This window comes from Globicephala melas, chromosome 5 (genome assembly GCF_963455315.2).
Source record: "Globicephala melas chromosome 5, mGloMel1.2, whole genome shotgun sequence".
NCBI classification, from domain to species: Eukaryota; Metazoa; Chordata; class Mammalia; order Artiodactyla; family Delphinidae; genus Globicephala; species Globicephala melas.
In genome coordinates this window covers 133493778-133517706 of record NC_083318.1, presented here as the reverse complement: position 1 = coordinate 133517706, position 23929 = coordinate 133493778, and the positions used below count along the sequence as shown (strand labels likewise).

General features: G+C 38.6%; 1 protein-coding gene across 5 annotated transcripts in view; it reads right to left on the bottom strand.

Annotated features, from left to right (window-relative positions):
* MARCHF1 (membrane associated ring-CH-type finger 1) overlaps positions 1–23929 on the bottom strand; it is an 839495-nt gene that overhangs the window by 453794 nt on the left and 361772 nt on the right. Inside the window, exon 1 of one of the 5 annotated variants that reach the window (XM_060299839.1) lies at positions 12029–12152. The exons of the other annotated variants lie outside the window; for them this stretch is intronic. The gene's annotated coding sequence lies outside the window, so the exon portion shown is untranslated. Of the gene's footprint in view, positions 1–12028; positions 12153–23929 lie in introns of those variants that run through there. 5 annotated transcript variants of the gene reach the window in all.

The window sequence follows — 23929 nt, the reverse complement described above, 5'->3', positions numbered from 1 at the left end:
GAAATAAACTTATTTTTCTATCCTTAGTCTCTCCCAGCAGAAGAGTTTCAAATTAAGAAAATGCCTCAGTGCAAATCTCAAATCCTGGTTCCTCTCAGGTAAACATCTCTGAGTTAAAACGAATTCAAGGGAATGATTATAAAAATTCTTCAGGGGGACTTCCCTGGTGGTCCAGTAGTTGAGAATCATCCTTCCAATGCCAGGGACACGGGTTCAATCCCTGACTGGGGAATGGAGATCCCACATGCCACAGGGCAACTAAGCCCATGCGCCATAACTAGAGAGCCCACGCGCCACAACTACTGAGCCCACGCGCCACAACTGGAGAGGAGCCCGCAAAGAAGATCCTGCATGTCACAATTAAGATGGAACACAGTCAAATATATAAATAAATAAGAAGAAATTAAAAAAAAACAACAACTCTAAGAGCTTAGAAGGATTAGAAGCAGTGCCTTGTAAACCCTTTCCAAGATCTTAAGAGCATCCCTGGAAAGTTCCCCCTGTTAAACATGGGGATTCTGAGAAGGTTAAGATCCTTGTCTCCAGCTGTCTCACAGGAAGCCAACATAGTTGAGTTGATCTTGAAGAAAATTTTGCATATGGCTTTTGTCTAATTAAATGGATTATAAATCAAAACACAGGAGACCTACAAAATGTTTAAGGAAATTGGTCAGCTTTGACTGAAAAGGACAGAGACAGTCCAAAGTGAAAAGAGGCCTTGGCCATTTTTTGTGAGCAGGAAGCAAGCTTGAGAGGGCTTCTCATCTGAAGGACAGACGGTATCTTATAGCAAAGAAAGAATAAGGAAAAGGGAATAACCAAGCGCTAGAGAGCAGAACCAAGAGCCTCAGGAAACTGCGTCTGGGAGGCAGGAACAAGCCTAGTCAAAGAATGTGCAACAAGTACCCAGATTTCAGAACTATTATGGACCAGGGTCTGCTGTGAGTCTCTTATTTCTTTCTTCATGAATAGGAGTGTCTAGGGAGGTGATTCAACCTTTAAGTGTTGAGTGTGTAGCAGAGAGACAGTGTGTTTCTTTATTTTAGAATTCATCATATTGAAAACAACCATCCTAGAAGTACTGCACCCAAGAAGCCTCACTTGCACCTAGATAGCTTAGATGACAAGATCCTGGACTTGTTAGTTGATGAAAACACGGATTGAGACCTGAGAGGGCTTGGGGAAAGGAATAATTGTAGTTTGCACCCTGGAATGCAAAGGAAGGTGTGTAAGTAATTGTGACCACAGGTGAGCTGTGGTGGCTTTAAAACATGAGCTCCAATTTATTTGACACTACTTCCATCAAAAGGTGGGCTTGGGCTTCCCTGGTGGTGCAGTGGTTGGGAGTCCACCTGCCGATGCAGGGGACACGGGTTCGTGCCCCGGTCCGGGAAGATCCCACATGCCGCGGAGCGGCTGGGCCCGTGAGCCATGGCCGCTGAGCCTGCGCGTCCGGAGCCTGTGCTCTGCAACGGGAGAGGCCACAACAGTGAGAGGCCCGCGTACCGCAAAAAAAAAAAAAAAAAAAAGGTGGGCTCTATATCCACTGTCCTTGCATCTAGGTAGGAATGTGAGCAGCTGCTTTGACAAATAGGTTACTGCCTAAGAGATGCTGGGTGACTTCTGAGGCTGTAAAATGAAAATCAATGCAGCTTCTGATTTGTTTGTTGGAAAATTCACACTTAGAACTTTGTGTCTCCATGCAAGAAGTCTGGCTACCCTGAAGTACCATGCCTGCCGTAAAGATGGAGAGACATGAAGAGGTCATGTGTAGGTTATTCAGTGGGTGGTCCTAGTCTTCTAATAATCCCAGGTCAGGTGCCCAACATCGGAGTGAATGACCTCTCAGATAATCCCAGTCCCTAGCATTTGAGTCACCTCAGTGTCATCGACTGGGAGTCACAGACTGGAAGTCAGAGCCACGCACAGCAAAGCGTCTCAGTGTGTGCTGTCAAACACCTAACCCACAGAATTCATGGACATTATAAGATGGTTGCTTTAACCCATTAAATTTGGGGGCAATTCATTACACAGAAATAGCAACCAGAGTAGGATCTCATAGAGAAGTTGTGAGTTACCATGGAAAGCACATAAAACTATTCCTATTGGACATGTAGTATTTAACAATATTAGATATAATAACGATGATCGTTATAAATACATTTCATTATATATATTATATTAACGTCGAGATTAGAGAAAACTGCCTTTACCCTTATAGCGCATTCATTTAGCAGGCTGGGAAGAGAGATTATCTGTTAAGGCTGATTACCAGAAATTACATACTAAGCCCAGAATTTCTGCAGCTTGAGGCACCTGGGAGAACATGGTCACCTCCTTTGCTGACATCATACAAAGGCAGAGTAACTGACACCTATTAAATATCACCTGTAGTGTTAGCCAGTCCCTGTAAATCAACTCCCAAGGATCTCATATTCTGTTCTCCCAAGTCAAATTCAGCATAGTGGCTTTTTCTTAGGCATTTCTACTCTCCAAGTTATTTCACTGAAGTTGAAAGCACTAATGTCCCTAAAGAATATCAGAAGAAAAGAAAAATAAAACTTTTCATAGAGCAATTCACTTAGAATTAAACCAGGCCAGCACCTCAGGTAAATGCTGTAGGTTCGACAGTTGTAATAAAGTCTTCATCCTTCAGTTGAAGACCATTTAAAAGATCTTCAGAACAATTTAAAAGATCTTCAGAACAATGTTACTTTGTTAAGAAGAGTGTTATTTTGATTTAGAAAAATGAAAAAAAAAAAAAAGACCATTTCCCTAAGTGCTCAGATATTCACAAGACAATCCTGTGCATGTAAACTTTCAACAAACTTTCCCTTTCAGTACCATTGGTTATTTTAGTTTTTCATAGCATGGGCTATTCTACATGATAACTAAAGAGTTGTTAAAATGAAAGGAAATTGAGAGCATCACCCCCATAAAGATGAAGAAAAGTAAAAAGAATTATCAAAGAGATATTTACAATACTTAAATTTAAAGGCCCATGAAATGTTGAGAAATAGTAGCATAAGTAAAGAACACTTGGCAATATGTTCATGGAACAGAAGTGAAAGATAGCATGCATTTTTCTACAAATTCTTTTGACACTAGAAAATTCTTGGTTTAGCAGCTGTGAGATTGACATTCAGACAGTAAAGAAAAGCCATAAGTTAGGTTTCACTTATCTAAGGCAAATAGAGAGTTTAAACACAGAAAGGTCAGAGTGTGGGCAAACTCTGAATAGCAATGAGCTAGCTTTTTATTTTCATTATTTTTTAACATCATCATTATTATGAAAGGCTCGATTTGGGTCTTCATCACTTCATCACTAAGGGAAGATACTAACTAATGGGTCTTATTCACTGCAAATAATAAACTATGTTGATGAAAAATAGGGATTTGATTCCTTTTCCCACTTTTATTTATCAAACACTTAATGGTATTTATTTTGTCTCAATGAATCTTCCTAGCATTTTAGAAATATTAACTCATTTTAATTCTCATAACTGTGAGGAATGTCTCACATTTGTCACTATTTACATATGAGGAAACTGTGGCACAAAGATGTCAAGTAATATTGCCGAGGTCCCACCACTAAAAGTGGCAAAGCTCACATTTGAACCCAATTAGTTTTCTTCCAGACACGTTTTTAACTACCTTGCTCTGTTGCCTCTCCACATGTAACATGCAAGAGATTTCTTCTAATTCTAAGCCATGACATTTCTATTATGCGCTCACTGGACACCAAACAGAATCCCTGAGTAAGAAGGTAACATTGCCAGTCACAGGCAAATCCTTTACTGTGTTATTGGCTAATGATAAGCAGATATCACTTCTTCCAAACTTGAACGTACTACAGTAGTCGTTTCATACTAAATGGTCATAGAGAAAGTAGTTTTAGATTAAAACAAAACCATCTTGCTGGAATTTGAATTTTTAAAGCTTTGTAAAATTTACAATAACAAATCTCTTTCATATTTTGTAACTTTATGAAAATTAATTTTGAATAAAACTGGAAAGTAAAACTGCTATGGATCTAAGTCTGCACAACTGGAACACAACTTTCAGCCACCACGAAGCACTCACAGCCCTACACCACTGTGTGGAACTTGTTTAGCATTAAGTGTTTAGGTTTACAGGTAGGAATAATTACTCTCTGTTAAAAAATGTGACCATTTGTGAAAACATAGCCGGTGCCTCACTTAACAAATGTTTGTTCACTCTGTATCTCATGCCTGAGCTTTCCAGTGCCCTGCAGCACTGCGTGTCCAGCGGTTTCCTGGAGCCAGAATTCTTTCCTAAGAAGCTCTGTTTTTGATGTTGACATCAAAAGCACAAATCCTAAAGAATTCCAAGCGCTCCTGTGTATCAGAGCCTGTGTATTCTCTGGCAGCGGCTGGGGGAAGAGAGCCCTCTGCAATTGTCTTCTTTGCCTGCCGCATCCAGATTTGCACCAGATGATGAATGGAGCCATCACGTCAGGAACCCCACACCCAGAAACACTCTGCCTCCTTCTGCCTTTTGTTCTAAGAGCCAAGTCTCATCACCAGTTCCACCCTTGTGTCATGCCTATTTCAATTATTTAACAGGGTTGCAGAGACAGGGGAGAGAATTAGTATTGAATAGATGTCATTTCTCATCCCCACCTGGAGGTTATGAAGGCGGCTGCAAGTGGCTCGAGGTGATTTCGTGGAATGAGCCAGGGGAAAGCAATGCTCACACTGCCATCCTCCCCCTTCAGCGGTACCTCAAACCTAGAGATTCTAAATCCATCTTGGCATCCTCAGTGCTCCCTTTGTGCTGCAAAGAATCGAGTTAAATGTTGGGTAATCAGCAAGTTCTAAACATCCTGATTAATAAAACATGGGTAGCTACACCTGCTCCTCCCATGATCCTAGACACTTCCGCATCAAGAATTTTGTTCTACAATCTTTCAAACACAGTGATCACACTGAGTCTCATTAAATCAGCCATAAATTCATAATAATTTCCAAAATCCACACCCGAGGAGTTTTAACAATCTACCTGCCTAACTGAGCCCACAATTTAAAAACTACCGACGAGGGTGTGTTGGCAATTACTTTTTTCATTTAATAGTCAATAAAATGTGTTATTCAGTCTTACTGATTAATGCAATTATCCACAACATCTGTTTTAAACAAGAAAAATTAATGTGAATTATGCTAATTTTGTTTCTGAAAGCAAATAATAATATGGAAATTTCCTGGTTTTCATTATAGAGAAGTCTTTCAATACTATTAGCATGCTCAGTGGAGTTCACGCTAAGCACATGGGACTCTAATACACAATTTAGACTCAGGAGAGTCCTTGGAAAGTGTACTTTTGGAAAAATGAAAAGTGAATTAGCCTTTCTACCCCCTGGCATTCTCCCTGTAGCGTCGGGCTCATTCCTGCTCAAAATGCATTTCACTTGGATAATACAGAGCATTCTGGGTAAATGCGCACAGGTTATTCATAAATTAATGTTTGTGATGGCTTTACCTGGAACCCGGCTCTCTCCAACCTCAGAGGTCGGCTGCTACACTTTGGCGAAGAATCATTTAGGACCCTGCCATGCTGTAAGTGACTTAACATCCAAACAAGAAAATGGCTTAACCAATAAAGAACATATATTGAATCATTTTGTTTGGTTTTGAACAAGGTTTGGTTTCTAGCAAGAATTGACCCCATGGCTCAACTGCCATCATGTAGAACGTAGGTTTTCTTTCTCTCCTTCTGTCCTGCCTGTTTCCAAGTCAGATTCAGCATCCACAGCATCTCTGGTCCCCTTGAAACGCCAACCTTTTCCCTCACAATATCCTGTTACAGACCTGAAGTCCTCATACAAACCATTCAGAAGAAGAGAGCTAGTCTACTCCAGAGGTTTTCAGGAAGAGTAAGGCTTCTCTTCCCAGGAAGTTTACTAAAGGCTCCATGTGTGCTATCGATTCTGATGGAGCTATGTTTCCAGTGCTGAGCCATTTCCTATGACAGAGTATTATGATATACGATTGGTTTAAGCCCATCAAGTCTGTCCTGAGTCACCTGGCTGAACATGGCAGGGCTGGTTCTCTGAGCACTGTTACTAGAAGGCAGAATGAATGATGGGCAGCAGACAGCAGGTGTCCACTGAAGGTGAGTCCCACCCTGCCTTAGCTAAACCTGCCTTTGGGGACAACCGTGTCCCTGGGTGTCCAGAGTGAAGCACGGTCACATGGTTATATTAAAGGAGTAACAGAAGAAAAGAAAAGGCTCTCACTTTTGAAATGAGATCTAGCAAACTTACTTTTTTCTGCGTTTACCAGTAAACATACTTTTTTCTCTAGGGGACAAGCTTGAGATGTTAAGTGAGTTTCTCAAGGTTAAAAGGCTTTGGTGAAGCCAGGACTGCATTTCAGGTACTCTGAATCTCAGTACAGTATCCTCCCTACCAAACTCTTTTGAGCATTATTATTTAGTTTCACCTTATTTTCTAAATTTTAATAAAATTAATTCTAGGTATATTCTATAAATTGGACCCATTTTATATTGCATCTAACCTATGAGTCATGGGCAGCTAACCCTAACAACAAGAAACCCAAACTCCCCCATTCAGAGGTTAGCAGCTCTGAGGGTTACATGAACTCTTTTAAGTTTGGGGATTGTAATTTTGTGCCTTGAAAGAAAAAAATCAGTAAATTCAGTAATAATAGAAAGGACAAAGAAAATGGCAGTCAGAAGGCCCATGTTTTTGTCCCAACTTTACCACTAACTACTCATACGACGTAAGCAAGTTATTCATCCTCTCTGGGTTTCAACTGTGGAATTAAGAATTTTTAAGGGACTTTCTGATTCTGGAACCCTTTGATCCACAAATTTTGGTTAAGCAATGGGAAAAGTCTGTGGTACCTTAATTGTAAAGAAACACATAGAATTTGGAACTAGATTTGGCTAATCTCAAATTAGGCTCTGGCCCTGAGATTAAATATGTTATTTAACTTTTATGATTTTTCTATGATTTTTATAATTCTAAAAATAGAATAAATCTATAATATATCCACTATTTCAAAATGAAGAATATTCCAAAAGCCATATTTTTTTCAATTCGCCAAAGTTCATGAAGGGATTGCCAAGTAAGAGATCAGCCACTACTTGGAGTAAGGAAGGGCATCCCTTTGGGCTATCACTGGAAAGACAAATAGAAGATCTTAAAAGGGGTATCCTAGGAAAAAGGAAGGGAAGTTAAAGATTCTTTAAAAAAAAAAAGGAAAATTGAAGTAGAGAAATATCATAAAATTGTGAACGCAGGGAAGGAAAATGTACATATAAACAGAGGTTTATTTGTTTTTGTTTTCTTCTCCCCAAAACCCTTCTAAAGCACGGTTGTCATGCATGGTCAGTTTGAGAGTGAGGAAAAGTAGGAAGGAAAGGGTTCCAGCCTTTTCTCCTCTGACGTGGCCCCCATCATCTGAGGAATGATGGAGTGTGCTGATGGAGGCCTGGCAGCATGCAGGGCCAGTAGCAGTAACACTGGGCTTGGTCCCTGGTTTATCTCCACATTTGAAATACAATGGATCTTAGGGACATTTGCTTATAAATTCCACAAGGTCATGAGGAGTATGTGCTACAGGTTAACTAAACACTGGACTTTGTACAATCCTTATAATTTCCTGTTATAGAGTATGAAATTAAAATACCCCTGAGGTCTAAGAATTTGATTATTCCCCTTGTAAGAGACAGATGTCTTATAGGCCCAGATCCCTAGTGTGAATTAATTGCAGCCTAATAAGTGATGTTAATCTATGTAAAACAGAAGGAAAAGACTGGATTAATAGAAAAGTGGCCATTTGGAAAAGCATGCAGATGAGTGTTAAAGAAGCTAAACTGGTCAGTCTCTGTCTTCAGTGAGAGGAGGAGAGCTCTGGACAGGCCTGGAGCTATGGTGCTCATCAGAGGTGTGCTTCCCCCATGGCCTTCTCAACATCCCGGCTTTCTCCAGGTGTAGACGAACTAACCCCACCCCAAACCATCTGACTTCCCTCCTGATTCCATGCTACGAAGGACGGTCTGATTACGAATTTCCTTTCCAGAACTTTCCTGCTTGCAGTCAAGCATTTCATCACTAAAATAAATATCTCCAGGTACAAATTAATAAATTTGACCAACTGCATTGTACATATACCTTCTGTAATTTTGATTAGTCCATTCACTTCGTAAGAGATGGATCATCTCTGGTTGTGCTGATAAAATCTTGTGTCTGAAGGCACACTACCCTTTAACTGCCCAAGGACCTCCAGAGCCGATGTCTCTGGAAGATGAATCTGCATCCTTCCCTTGAGCACTAATACAAACTATGTCCAAACTGGATGGATTATGTTATTTTGTGTTTTGCATTTCCAGGGTTAGTTAACTAAATAGATAAATGATTATAATGTTATACCATGCAAAATACGTCAAAATGTATATGCATTATAAAGCTTGGGGTTAGATTTATTATTTTTTTTTATTTTTATTTTTTTTAACATCTTTATTGGGGTATAATTGCTTTACAATGGTGTGTTAGTTTCTGCTTTATAACAAAGTGAATCAGTCATACATATACATATGTTCCCATATCTCTTCCCTCTTGCGTCTCTCTCCCTCCCACCCTCCCTATCCCACCCCTCCAGGCTGTCACAAAGCACCAAGCCAATATCCCTGTGCCATGCGGCTGCTTCCAACTAGCTATCTACCTTACTACGTTTGTTAGTGTGTATATGTCCATGACTCTCTCTCGCCCTGTCACAGCTCACCCTTCCCCCTCCCCATAACCTCAAGTCCGTTCTCTAGGAGGTCTGCGTCTTTATTCCTGCCTTACCCCTAGGTTCTTCATGACATTTTTTTTTCTTAAATTCCATATATATGTGTTAGCATACGGTATTTGTCTTTTTCTTTCTGACTTACTTCACTCTGTATGACAGACTCTAGGTCTATCCACCTCATTACAAATAGCTCAATTTCGTTTCTTTTTATGGCTGAGTAATATTCCATTGTATATATGTGCCACATCTTCTTTATCCATTCATCCGATGATGGGCACTTAGGTTGTTTCCATCTCCGGGCTATTGTAAATAGAGCTGCAATGAACATTTTGGTACATGACTCTTTTTGAATTTCGGTTTTCTCAGGGTATATGCCCAGTAGTGGGATTGCTGGGTCATATGGTAGTTCTATTTGTAGCTTTTTAAGGAACCTCCATACTGTTCTCCATAGTGGCTGAACCAATTCACATTCCCACCAGCAGTGCAAGAGTGTTCCCTTTTCTCCACACCCTCTCCAGCATTTATTGTTTCTAGATTTTTTGATGATGGCCATTCTGACTGGTGTGAGATGATATCTCATTGTAGTTTTGATTTAGATTTATTATTTTTTAAGATCTTTGTCTATGTATTTTTTACAGCTTAAATCTTCTGGAGTGTAATAAGAGCTACGAAATAGTTTCCAAATTTTCTCTTTTTTTATATGCCCAAAAACAAACAAAAAACTAGATGTAAAGTTAATAGATTAGTATATTTGAAAGACTCTAAGTTTCTAAAAGAACAAATTAAATTGACTCACATTTAAATTAGCAAAGTCTTAATTCTGAAATTAGATGGTTTGCCCCATATGCACATGTATTATTTGGATAACTTTAGCACAGGAAAAATACATTAAGGAAACTTCAAAGGAAGATACGTCTCATTTGTTCAACCATTAGGAAATGTCCCCATGTATACCAGATGTATTGCCTTCCTTTGGAGAGAATCAAGACTTGAAATTACAGAAATCATTGCCCTGAATAGATTCTTTTTGCTTTCCACACACAGGGTATTCTGTTTAATTTATTCAATTTAAACGGCATTCACAACTTTTCTGGACTATCTATTTAGTCCATCAAGACAAACAATTTAATGGCTCATAAGACTTAACAGTATGTTTCAATATACTCTTAAAGAGATACTAATTAACTCCATCCTATAGAAAACTAAGATGTACTTGAACCTGAAATGAACTTCCCTTTATGATGCTCAGAACTGTCTCTTTAAGAAAGTAATATATAAGCTGGGAATTTCCTTTATTTCTCTCATAATTAACCCAATTTTCCTATAGAATGTCCACTGACTCAAACTGTGACATAGTAAGTGTGTTTGCCCCTGAAGAAAACACAGCTGCTCATAAACGGAAACTTTTTCAAAAGACTTTTGAGGATTTCTAAAGATGTGGCTTAACATCAATATCAGGATAAAGATCGTGGCTATTTATATTTGAGGTTGAATAATTTCATTATTATTTCTAACAAGGAAACAACCAAGTGTGATTTATTTAAAAAGTCACATAAGCCACTCGAGCTTTTTCTGACTCATTGCCAAGTAGACATGAACAGCAGGAGATTTCTGGTGGTGACATAATGCCAAAGAAGGGGGTGGGAATCAAAACAGTGTTTTCATTTCCAAATATGGTTCAGATGTTGATCATTATGGATATTAAACAAAATTGCCACCCAGTATTCTCATGTGAAGTTTCCTTCCAAATCATCTTAGGATCATGCAAAGAATCTAGATGATGAGTAAATAATGTATAACTTTCATAAATCTTGCTTTTAGCATTTTCATACCCGTTTTCAGAATTGATCAGTGTCTCTCACTCCACTCCCCACCCAATAAACTTAAGAGATGGCTCTTTGATTGTCTAACAATCACATCACCAAGTCAAAAGAAAGCCATATCATAGAGAATAGTTCCAGTTAATACTTAGCTGATAAATTTCCTCACTTTGCAGATATTTCATTCTCAGAAACTCCACAAATACACCATGAGCCTACGGCAGCGCAATGACTGGAGTAAAAGTGTCTGTCACTACATGAGTCAGGCACATCTTCTGACGTTTCCTACAAACTCTAGACACGCCACGATCTGCTTGCTCTTCGATGACATTTTCAAAATCAGTACAAAGAAAGTACAAAGAGGCTACACATGTCTTTTCTCCCTTGAAGGTGATTCGAGTTCATTACTCTCTTCCACTCAGGCTCTCCTTGACACTCCACTCCCCTTGTTTCTTTCGTTTTGGTTTTGTTTCATTGCCCCTTCTGTCCCTACCATCCATTCTTAAGAAAAAAGAATGAACATGCAGAACTAGACATGGGGAAAGTTCATTTTCTACAAAGCTAATGGGTCCTGAGGACTAGACAACAGTTATGTTGAGGGAACAAGAGGATTACAGATTCTAGCATTCTGTCTCAATATCCCTTTTAGGGGAACACAACAACATTTATAATATTTTCACCCAATATCCTTGAGTCTGCTCAATCTCCTTAAAAATGCTTTGAAATAAGTTCCCAGCATCTTTCAAGCAGTTTCACTTAGAACAGCCCCGGCTAGATTTCACTGCAAAATACAGCCTAAATGTAATAAGTTGAATATTCTATTTCTCTAGCCCATGTAAGTTTCAAATAAGGCTTGAAGAAAAACAATACAAATGAAACAGACATCAAACAAAAGTAATCCACATACACCCCTGAGAATGAATACGGAAGCAGTAGATCGTATGAGGCAGTGAAGTCCCGTCCTAATTCATATTATGTCATCAGCAACACAGCTGTCACAGCTCTTACTTCTCTGTCACTTCGTTAAGAAAGTTATTTTCAAACATTCTAGCTTAAAGGGCAGTGGGCAAAATTAGCAGGCGTCAACAGCCCCACTGTCTGAAAATGAATGACAGCAATGTCACAGCCATCCAGGGCAGCCCTGGGAGCCATCCGAGTCCAAAGTGACTCCGTAGGATGTTTAGACAAAGAGAAGTTTTTATCTTTCAAGCAGCAACTGTCCTCAAGGATTTGGTTCCTTCGTTCAGAAAATAAAGGTTACACTTAATACGTTTCCGTTAGTTACCAATGATTCCCTTCCAATGGACCATCACACACTGAGAGGGGCAGCCCAGCTGCTCTTAAGCCGTGGCCACTCCTGGGGGCACACAGAGCAGTGCTGGCTGCAGCTGGCTTGGCTGTCCTAGTTGATCAAATCAAACCTCCTCTTACCTCGACTTCCTTGTTCTTCTCTTTGTTTCTGCCCATTGAACTTCTCCCATTGCTGGCCGTCTCCCGGGTGGGGATTACGGAAATCTGGTGGAGGGGCATACTGGCAGGGCTGCAGGTGGCCAGTCCCTGACTGGATGCCTTATCTCTTCACTCGCCCTGAGGGGCCCACCTGCACAATTGTTCATATCCTGGCTTTGCCAAGCTCAGTTCTAAACAAAAAGGGGGAAAAGAGTGTTTGAGACACTGTGCAGCAGAAGCCAGGGTCTCTGGCCAAAATGTCAAACACACTGAAAGGGAATGGAAAAGAAATGCAAGAGCAAATAATCCAGGGAGGGTTGCATCTCAAAAGAACGATTTACTGCAAGTCATAACTGCACCGCTTTGTCACTGGAGCATCCCCTCTCCCCTAAGAGCATTGTGGGAGACAATTCAATTTCTATGTTACCTAATAACTGTCATGGAAACCAAGGAAACGTAGGTCTCACAGGCCCTTATTAGCAACCGCTTCCTTTAATGGCACAGACTCCCATATCTGCAGCGGCTGCCACTTCTGTTTTTGTTTCTCCCTGATTCCCCAGGAGCCCGCTGAGCACCCAGAGACACCGCATCCTGCTGACTAGGTAAATAAGCAGAAAGCTGAAAAGCTTAGTGTCCTATTTGGAGCCAAATCTCTTCCTTGAAAGATACGGCTAGCTGGCTGTGCCCTTAATGCACCACGATAATCTGCTTAGGTTAAAGGATCTGCCTTGAAGTGAAGAGAATCCAACGATGTGTTGAAAAAATAAGAGACAGAGAAAGAGACTGGGAACAAGTGCAAATGTCTTTCTTTGACCGGTTATTAGAGAGAGCTGCCTACTGCCTGCACTTCCTCAGTGAGACATCAGCAACAGGAGTCAGGGCATCCTTACTCCGAGGCTTGGAGCCCCAAACTGCCCATTTCTGCTTTAACTGCAACTCCTGTGCTCCCGGAAATATATCTGTTAGAACCAAGAGTATTTTCTCCTTGCTTTTCCAGGAAGGGAGTAGACTCTGCTAAGGACTTTACTGTCCTCTTTATAGATATACAATTTGGAGAAAATGAATGGTTAATCCAAATTTCTGCCCTTCAAATTAAAAAAAAAAATCCAGTCTCTCAGTGGAGTGAATTCTCAAAATATATTAACTTTAAAAAAATCCTTTTTCTCCTGTGATCATGCTGTTAGATTTGCTATTCTGTTTTTAAAAGGACAGACTTTTCTTTTCTTATTTTAATACACGCAATTTCTATTTTCCAGACGTTATGAGTAAATCAAATCTCCCACTATCTTTTGTGCTTCTTCACCCCCAAAAAAGCAACATTCAGGAAATTTGTATTTACATGTCTTCAGGCATTTATGTGTTCAAATTTGTCCCTAATCACTAGGAGATATTCAAAGTAGTCTCTAGCTGCAATTCATCTCTAACTAGCTTTGTATTCTAACAATAATGCCATTTCTATACGACATTCCAATTTGTTTAAACTCGGGCAAAGATAAAAAGCGAAAAAGGTAGCATTCTCATTAGCAATTAAGCCAAAGATCATCAAAGATTGCTAAAACTTTAAATGTTTACTGAAATGAACACTTTGATGTACTTGCAAGTTTAATCTATTTTCAGCCTAAATTTGCCCCCTCACAGGAGCCCTGGCTCTCTGGCCACCAGGCTCATCTGGGAGATTTCATAACAGGGGGATGGTATCTGAGACTCACTTTACGATGGATTCAGGTTCAGCCTGTCTGCAGGGAAAATGCGAAGTAGATGCTTCTTTAATATATCACAGAGGATTCTAACATAAACCAAGTTTGAGAATCACCACAGCATATCAATAAAATAACCTTGGAACAATAAGCTATTGCAAGTTTACCTAGTGACAAATGTCTTGCTTTAAAATAGTAAAAAATAGAGTTAGATAGCCCTAAACCTAGTATTTATTCATCATCTGAGGTCACAAAGTGTATCTGTGAAGCTTTAATGAAGGGACTAAAAGCCAAACTCTTCCAAAACGGCCATGTCCAAAGTTAAGTAGATAATGCTTAAACATTTCTGTAGCTCAAGGATCACATCTATGACCTGTAATTGTGAGGTTGGTATTTCCTTACTTTAAAAATAACTATTAATCCCGCTATCCAAAAGGACTGTCTTAATTAAGGAAAGGATGTAAACAGAAATCTGTAAATTTAATAGTGTGTGACAAATACTAAAATGTAAATTATGAACCTGTTTAGAAAAGTAGTATCGTCTGTGTTTACATCCATGAGAATTTCCGTAAAAAGCTAAGGCAGCTTTCCAGGTAACTTAGAACTTAAATACTTTTGTTTAAAATATTCATTGAAGTTACAGGAAAGGAGATTTTTAGCTCGAATTAACTAAACTGGTGTCTTAATCCTTTACCTCATTATGCATGTGCTGTTATCCCTTGTTTGCTCTGAGGTTTTTTAAAAACTCAGATTTGAATTTCAAGTTAATTTTATTTATGTGGTTGAGTCATTTCAATTAGCTTTCTTTTATCTTAAAGTTTAGAATATAAATCAGGAAAAAGATTTACTTTGTCAAGTATTTTATACACTAAACAAGAGTTTAGTTCTTATTAACATAATAAACATGGTTTATCATGTCTTTTCAACTAAATGCTTCATATATAACAGGAATAATTAATAATCAGGATGTTTAATAAACACTTCCCTAGTACTGTATGAGGTACTGCCACAAATTAAGCTTGTAAAATTTTCAAATCAGGGGAAAAAAATGCTTTGAACACTCTGTGGGTTCTAATACTGTGCAGCCTTGGAACACTGGAACCTATACCAGCCAGTGTCAAGGATGCATTTATCTAACACCTTTGCTTAAGCAGCTCCCAGGGTGCTCTCCTAGCTAGAAGCATGAAGTCTCACTGGGATGACTCTTTATGTAACAATCCAAAGCTAAGAAAAAGGTAATGGAATGCATTTCTCCTGTGGGAGCACAGTCTATCTCGCACACTAATTAAACCCTACGGGATAAACAAGAAGCAGTGCACTCAACAGCTCAGCACTACCAGACACTGGCCCCCATGTCAGAGAAGAGCCCCAGATTCTAGAATCACTCAGCTGATTTGTCTCTACATACACAATCAATCCTAAGACATGATCCAGATTTCCAAACTTGATTTTTGTGGATACTACTGACCATAATTATTGTTGAAACCACCCTGGAATATTCTCTCTCTACCTGGATACTATTCCACACACACGCCTGAATTGCATTTCTTTTGGCTTCCAACCCCTGGCTCTGGGGACAGTACCCTAATTACTTCCTCTGGCTAATAACTGGGGTTTGCAGTTGATGATTCTAATGCTGGGACCTCCGCCTTTCTGAAGAGGTTCTGATTTGGTGCTTCTCCTTGCTCTCAATAGCCTCGGTTGTCTCTAGTTTAAAAGGAAAACAAAATGAAATATACATCTGATCCTCTACTATAAGACCTACCTCAGTCTTTGCCAGCTTCAAGAACTAAAAATGACCTCTAAAAGGTTTATTCAGTTTGATTGTAATTAAGCAAGAAAAGAAACACATTATTAGGCAAAGACAAGGAACCAAGTAAACATCTGCTAATGCTTTACTGGAGAAACTGATAATTGAACAAACATTTATTGAGCATCTTCTGTGTTTTCTGAACCATGCTAGGAATTAAGGAGCAGGAGGTAATATATAAAATTATGTGGGACAATCTCAGTAGTCAAGCAATTTGCTGTATCTTTAGGGGGATAGGACTTCCACAGGTAAGTCAGTTTGAAAAATACATGGTACAATACAATCAACATTCAGAACATAATATAGAATATTGAATGTAAGGGTCAAAGAAGGTTTGAGCACCAAGAAATCATTATAGGTCTAAATAGGTCATCTTAAGGAGGAATTGGGGTCCGGGTTGGGGCTTAGTAGAGAGAAGGTGATCAAGTCACTTCAAGTCATAGAGATGAATGTGAGATTGGCAGGTTCAAGTTCAGGACACTATTTTTAAAGCCACAGAAAATTTGTTTCAGGTTATCAAGTTGTTTAAGCCATGTATAGCCATTCGAACGTGACACTGATTGAAACTTGGGAGGAAGAAATCAGGCCAAAGGACTCAAACAGAAAGTCTATGCAAAGCAGTATCAAAGTTATAAGTGCATTGCTAGAGGAAGTAATAAAGGTAAGAACTTTAAGAGAATTCTGAAAATGGAAACAAGACATTCTGAGCTGGGGAAAGGAGATTTCATAACGCATCCCTGTTGAATGGGAGGAAACCTGGATGGAATGACTTTTCGAGGTGCCATTGCACAAGGCACTGGATGGCCACTGTCACAGGTCATCAGGAAGAATGGATGAACAAGATAGCGTCACACAAAGACTTTATGCTAGCTGGTAAAAGAAGGGGAGAAAGGAACTTGGATTGAAAATGCTGTTTTTACTGGGGAAGTGTTGAACCATATGCTTATGTAGAGTTATGTAGGGTTAGGGAAAAACTCAAGCAAAATAAGATCAATGGGAATAATGAGAGGGGAAAAAAACGGAAATAATTAAAATTTCTAGTTCTGGGTTCATAAAAAATGTGCAATGTAATGAAGCATTTCTAAAATGGTGTGTTTTTCTGTGTTTTGTCTGATAGTGGGAATTCACTTTGTGATTATATTTGGTATATACAAGCATCTCTTGTAATTAGAAGAACATCCATTTAATGTAGACATTTTATCCCTGAAGATCTTTCAGAAGCAATCAGATGATCAACTTGCAAAACGGAAGACAGGATGATGGCTGGGATGAACTTTCAGAGTCCTTGATTTTATTCTCTGGAAAGCATTGGTCCTAATTTTGGACACATCTATTTTCTGAGGTTGAAGCAGATCACAACGAAGCCAAGGAATTCATTTCAGTCTTTTGGAGAATCAATAGCAGTCCTCACAGCCACATAAAATGTGTGATAATTACAGAGGCGCTGAAATAGTCAGTTGTACTAGTTTGTATTTTTATATTATGCTCATGACAAAAGAATATCATCAGAAACAGAATCTCCTTATTAATTTCATAGGACTGACCTTTGCTCCCTTCTAATTTGCTAAGGGAAAGTAAAAGAGGTCATTTCGTTAAATTATCTAAAAAAATGACAAGTTAAAAGTAATCAAAATTCTAAGGAACATAAGCATATATAATTATTTACTTAGCTTTGTGGACATAGTTTAGGATTAAATAAAGGCGAGTTTTTAATGTTCTATTTTTTTTTTCCTGGCCAGACAAATAGAACTAAAATTTTGTTTAAAAAACAAGATTTATTTTGGAAAATAAAGTTAAACAGCCTTGCTCTCCCACCATATAAATCTACAAGTTAGTCTTTGCTAATGTGCTCTATAACTTTCAAAATATTAGTATATCTGGTTGAACAAGGAACAGATAAGAAAAAACAAATCTCTTAGGGCGAATATCTACTTTTTCACATATCTTCAGAAAATGGAAAGCAGTTATCCCAAAGCATGGCATCTAGACGGGAGACGGAATCACGGTACTGTTCAAGTCACTTGTTGCTTCAGAACCTTTCCACCCGGGTCTTTGAGGAATGGGGTGGGGGTCATTTTTCACACGGGTAGTGATGTTCTGCCCTCTGTATTCTGGAATGTCACCGTCAGCATCTCCAGGGTCTCAGGAACCCCAGCCTCCTCAGAGCCCAGCAGGAAAGCTACTCTCACACTTTCAATGACTTAAAGAAGGAAATAGTAGTTTCTCCTCATTCGTGTCAAAACTCTGACTTAATGCATCAGAAAATTAAAGAGCAAATTTAATTAAGTGCTTCTTGTATGGTTTTAAGATATTAAGCAAAGGACAGTTGGGCCCTGACATTCCTAATCAGGTGTACACACACACACACATATACAAGCACATGCACAAAAACACAAAACAAATAACATTACTTTGCACTCCTAAATAAAATTTAAGTCCAGATGTAGAGATACACATATCTGCTCAAATATTATTTATTTGAATTCTCTATAAATAAATTTTTCTTACTGGTCTTTATTCAGTGTAAATTGAAAATAGAATCATAGAATTTTATATTTGGAAGTAAAATTGGAAAGCACCCTAGAATTTTATAGATGACTAGATTAAGTCCCAGGAGACTGAATGTTGTCACATATTTGGAGACTAGCTGATGACAGAGAGAATGCAGAACCGTCTCCTGATTCACAGAGACTCCTCCCCTTTCACCATGATCTGGCCCAACCTTATGAGTATAAAGCTTAGATGTGTTTTATTTATTTATTTTTAATTTTTTGAAAATCAAGGGTGTTTATTTGTAATTCCGACATGCACAGACTTAATCAAAATTACATGCTGTCTAAGCTAGAGATTTTTTTTAACATCTTTATTGGAGTATAATTGCTTTACAATGTTGTGTTAGTTTCTGCTGTATAACAAAGTGAATCAGACGTATACATATATCCCCATATCCCCTCCCTCCTGCATCTCCCTCCCACTCTCCCTATCCCACCCCTCTAGATGGTCACAAAGCACTGAGCTATCTACCTGTGCTATGCAGCTGCTTCCCACTAGCTATCTATTTTACATTTGGTAGTGTATATATGTCCATGCCACTCTCTCACTTCGTCCCAGCTTACCCTTCCCCCTCCCCGTGTCCTCAAGTCCATTCTCTATGTCTGCGTTTCTATTCCTGTCCTGCCCCTAGGTTCTTCAGAACCATTTTTTCTTTTTTTTTTAGATTCCATATATGTGTGTTAGCATATGGTATTTGTTTTTCTCTTTCTGACTTACTTCACTCTGTATGACAGTCTCTAGGTCCATCCACCTCACTACAAACAACTCAATTTCATTTCTTTTTATGGCTGAGTAATATTCCATTGTGTATATGTGCCACATCTTCTTTATCAATTCATCTGTCGATGGACACTTAGGTTGCTTCCTTGTCCTGGCTATTGTAATAGTGCTGCAATGAACACTGTGGTACATGACTCTTTTTGAATTATGGTTTTCTCAGGGTATGTGCCCAGTAGTGGGATTGCTGGGTCGTATGGTAGTTCTATTTTTAGTTTTTTAAGGAACCTCCATACTGTTCTCCATAGTGGCTGTATCAATTTACATTCCCACCAACAGTGCAAGAGGGTTCCCTTTTCTCCACACCCACTCCAGCATTTATTGTTTGTAGATTTTTTGATGATGGCCATTCTGACCGGTGTAAGGTGATACCTCATTGTGGTTTTGATTTGCATTTCTCTAATGATTAGTGATGTTGAGCATCCTTTCACGTGTTTGTTGGCAATCTGTATATTAGAAATGTTTTAAATAAAAACAAGCTATGTGATGAATACATTTATTTATGCACATGATGCATTTATTTTGTCAGTGTTACCTGTTCTGAGACAAATATATTTTATGGTATACTTGTGAATTACATATATCTCCTCTTTGGAAACCTCATTTTACTAAAAGCTTTTAAAAGTTTTCTGGAAGACAGAAAAATATGCTACCTTCAATAACAAGTTACCACTAATTTCCCAGTTTTCGTAGCTTAAGGGTTTGTTTTTCTACTCAAAATAATACAGTCTGAGAAATAACTGGATATAACCCCAATTGAGCAATGTATTTTTACAAGACCATTCAGTGTACAAAACTCTCTCTTGATCTTTCTGAGAACAAAAGTGCTTACTCTAATTTTTTTAAACCAGCATGTATATTCCTTGCAGACTTTTAGACATAAGACATAGAATACCATCAGAACTTAATAATACCTCTTTTCAGTGAGCTACACTACTCCATGTTATGGGTTAAATTATGTCTCCCCAAGAATATATGTCAGAGCCTTAGCCCTCAGAACCTCAGAATATGATTTTATTTGGAGAAAAGGCCTTTCCAGATGTAATACATTTAAAATGAGTCATCAGCTTGGCCTCCAGACCAGTTCAACTGATATCCTCAAAAAAAGGGAAAATTTGGGCACAGAGATGGAGGGAGATGCCATGTGAAATTTGCAGCTCTGCTACCACAAGCCAGGGGACTGCCAAAAGCCTGGATCCAGCATAGATGCTGCCATAGGGTCCGGAGAAGTAGTCATCTCAGCTGACACCTTGTTCTTGGACTTTTAGCTTCCAGAATTGTGAGACAATACCTTTTTATTGTTTAAGCCATTCAGTTTTGGTACATTGTTGCGGCAGCCCTAGGAAACTGACTCCTACTGACAGGTCCTTTGAATCATTTTTACTATTAACCTTGTTCCAAAAGTGTATAAGTAATTTTTAATGAGCTACTGAAAATAACTGGGTATAACCCCAGTTGAACAATGTATTTTAAGAGACCACTGAGTATACAAAACTATCTCTTGATCCTTTTGAGAACAAAGTTGCTTATTCTTATCTTTTATACCAGCATGTTTTTCCTTGCAGAGTTTCAGAAATAAGTAAATGAAAGAAGAAATGAGCTACTCATTAATTGTGAGTAGCTAATGGAATGGTCCCAGAAGAGAAAATGTGGACTATATTCACTAAATATTCTCTTTGCATACACTGTGATTTTAATGCTCTAAATTATAATCTAATATGGATGAAAATATGTCAACATTTGAATTTACCATTATAAAAACAATATCATGAATGGAAAATAAGGAACAACTGAAACCTTTACTCCCTATTGGTTGCTTACATATTTTGTTGATGAATTAATGCAATTTTGGCTAAACATTACCTACTCCATATTCAGACAGCTAAGATAGGTCTGATCTCTTTCTAGAAAAGAGGAAAGGAAGGATATATTCAAAGGATAAATTCCCATTTCTACATTTCAAATGCTGACTAAAAGAATTAATAAAAGCACTCAGATATCCTTGTTTTTAACTCTAGACAAAAGACTCTATTCCTCATCAAATCTAGAGACTTTTTTTTTCAAACTAGAAAAACACTTTCCAGTAAGAGGCAAATAACAGGCGTACAAAAATTAGAAAGCAATTTACTGAAATCTGAGCATCAAGAAAGACATGCTACTCAGATAACTGGGAAAATGGAAATTATATTCCAGGGGGCATCCTGGCTTCCATATCAGGCAGTTGTGCTCAACAGGAAATGGCCCACGTAAGAAGGACAAATAGGGGAGCCTCTGAGGCACGATACATAAGACATGAGGGCTGACAAAGGGCCAGGCGAAGGCACATGGTCCTAGGGATGGAGTCTTAGCAGAAGAGCAGTAACTATTGGGTCCTGAAATGGCATACCTTTTGGGGAAATGAGAGTAACTATTAACAAGAACCAAAACATTAGTCAGATGATAACAATGGGTCTCAAGTCCTGGGGAAACAGCTAAGGATAGAAAGAGGAGACCAAGGATAATGCAGCGAGAGCCACGGGCAGAAAAAAACAGCTTTAAAAGCAGCCTGGGGATGAAGAGTACACACCAGGGTCTGCATTTTGTTTGTTGCCTTATGTGTGGTTACAGGTCCCTGACAGAGCTAGAAAAAAAAGCATGGGAAGGGTGGTAAATGGTTGAACTCAAGTGGCCTGGCCAGCTGGTGTATTCTGAAATAACGGAACACATATTCCTTGCCTTGAATATAGTCTAGCAGTGAGAGGCCCATCTGAGTCAATACAAGAAGAAAAAGTATGACAGTCAGAGCACTGTGAAAATAAAAACAGGCTATTTTTTCATTCTACAGTTTAGGAACAAACTTTACTGATCAAATAGGAGATACACAACCCCTTACTGGGATGATAAAGGAATACACAAAAAATGTTTTTAGAGGCTGAATTCAGTAAATTCTGAAGTACTTTTTAATTGGGGATTCGGTGACATTAGATCTTGTGTTTATCCTTTGTACCTATCATTGTTCCTTGTATAAAGATAGTAACATTTCGGGCTTCCCTGGTGGCGCAGTGGTTGAGAGTCCGCCTGCCGAAGCAGGGGACACGGGTTCGTGCCCCGGTCCGGGAAGATCCCACATGCTGCGGAGCGGCTGGGCCCGTGAGCCATGGCCGCTAAGCCTGTGCGTCCGGAGCCTGTGCTCCGCAACGGGAGAGGCCACGACAGTGAGAGGCCCGCGTACCGCCAAAAAAAAAAAAAAAAAAAAAGAAAGACATTCAATAAAAAGATTAAAGGGTGTAAAATGTATGCAATACTATAAAATATTTGAAAATGGACTATTGAATAAATTTTAAATACACAGTATTACTGTAACTACTTTTTAAGAAGAATAAATCAAAAACTTTATCAGATGAACATTATATCATTTTTATAGGATGCTCTCTACATTCATGATTTGGTCTTCAAAGTCTGGTAAATTAGAGCATTATAGTAATCATTCAAATACTTTCTTATTTTTAACAGTATTAATAATCATCTAGATTTTTTTTTTTTTTGGTGGTACGCGGGCCTCTCACTGTTGTGGCCTCTCCCATTGCGGAGCACAGGCTCCGGATGCACAGGCTCAGCGGCCATGGCTCACGAGCTCAGACGCTCCGCGGCATGTGGGATCTTCCCAGACCGGGGCACGAACCCGTGTCCCCTGCATCGGCAGGCGGACTCTCAACCACTGCACCACCAGGGAAGCCCCATCTAGATTTTTTAACTTTCAAAGGCAGTAAGATTTTTAAATAGCATTAATTATTAACAGGAGTTCTATGGTAATACTTAAATAAATGAAATAATGCATGTCGACTTCTTAGCATGTGGCCTGTTATGGAGGAAGCACTAAGTAAGTGTTAATCATTCATATTTGATGAAGTTTAATAAATGTTTCAACCACAAAAAATGTACTTATACTTAAAAGAATGAAGATTAGTTTTTTAAAGAAATAATTGAGTATGTTCCTTCAAACTCTACCTAAGAAAGGAGTATTCAAACACACAGTAAAACGTAATATTTCATAAGTAAAGGGAATTATTTCCAGTGGTTGATTAAACTTAAATATGTATGCTAAGTTGAATTACACTCTTTAAAAACTAAGAATTATAAGAAAATAGCATACACCTTGTACCTATAGTTTATACAATGTAACTTTTCATGATCAGAGGGTTGCAGCAGCTCAGTTCAGTTATTATTAACCTGAATTATTACATTGCAGAAAATACCAATGATGACAATAGTAATTATTATTTGTTGAACCATCTACTATCTGCCAATTAATGTATCAGGCACTCTACATAGATACGGTACCTAACTTGGCTCTCACCATAAGCTTTCTAGGCAGAATAACTGTCCCATTTAACAGAGAAGGGAACTGAGGTTCTGACAGGTGTATGACTTGCCCAGGTTCCCACATATAGTCAATGACAGACTTAAGATTAAATATAACTCTGCCTGACATCAAACACTTTTAAAACAACATGTTAATAGAGAGAACGGACTGATGGAATGGAGAACAACTACGATACTGATGTGTGAGTGCTGATCAGATTCATCATGGTACCCTGGTTATGCCATCCTTGTAGTCCACACCACAAAGCCAGTCAATGGATGTTCTTAAAGCTTTAGTAACAGTGACACCCAGCTCAACGCATTCTATCATAATGTCTTTACTTTCATAGTAATAGGCAAACCAATATATCCATCACAAGCTCCTATACTGTTAGGTCATTTCCTCAAGAATGTGGAACCAAGAGTGTACTAAAACAGGTCAAAAATCTAGAAAATTAATTTTAAAAAGGTGGAAAAAATAAACTATTTTTATGCCAGATTATACATAATTGAACTGAAAAGATAAGTGTTTGGCAAGACACTATCTCCTGAAAATTCTCACAGATGGTAGTCACCCTGGATGTCAAATAATCATAAGAAGTACCTAAATTTTAGAAAACAAACTTAATTCGCTCCCCTAAGAGGTCTGCATACACACACACAGAGAAACCGAACAACTTCATCTAAACTACCAAAAAGAATAAA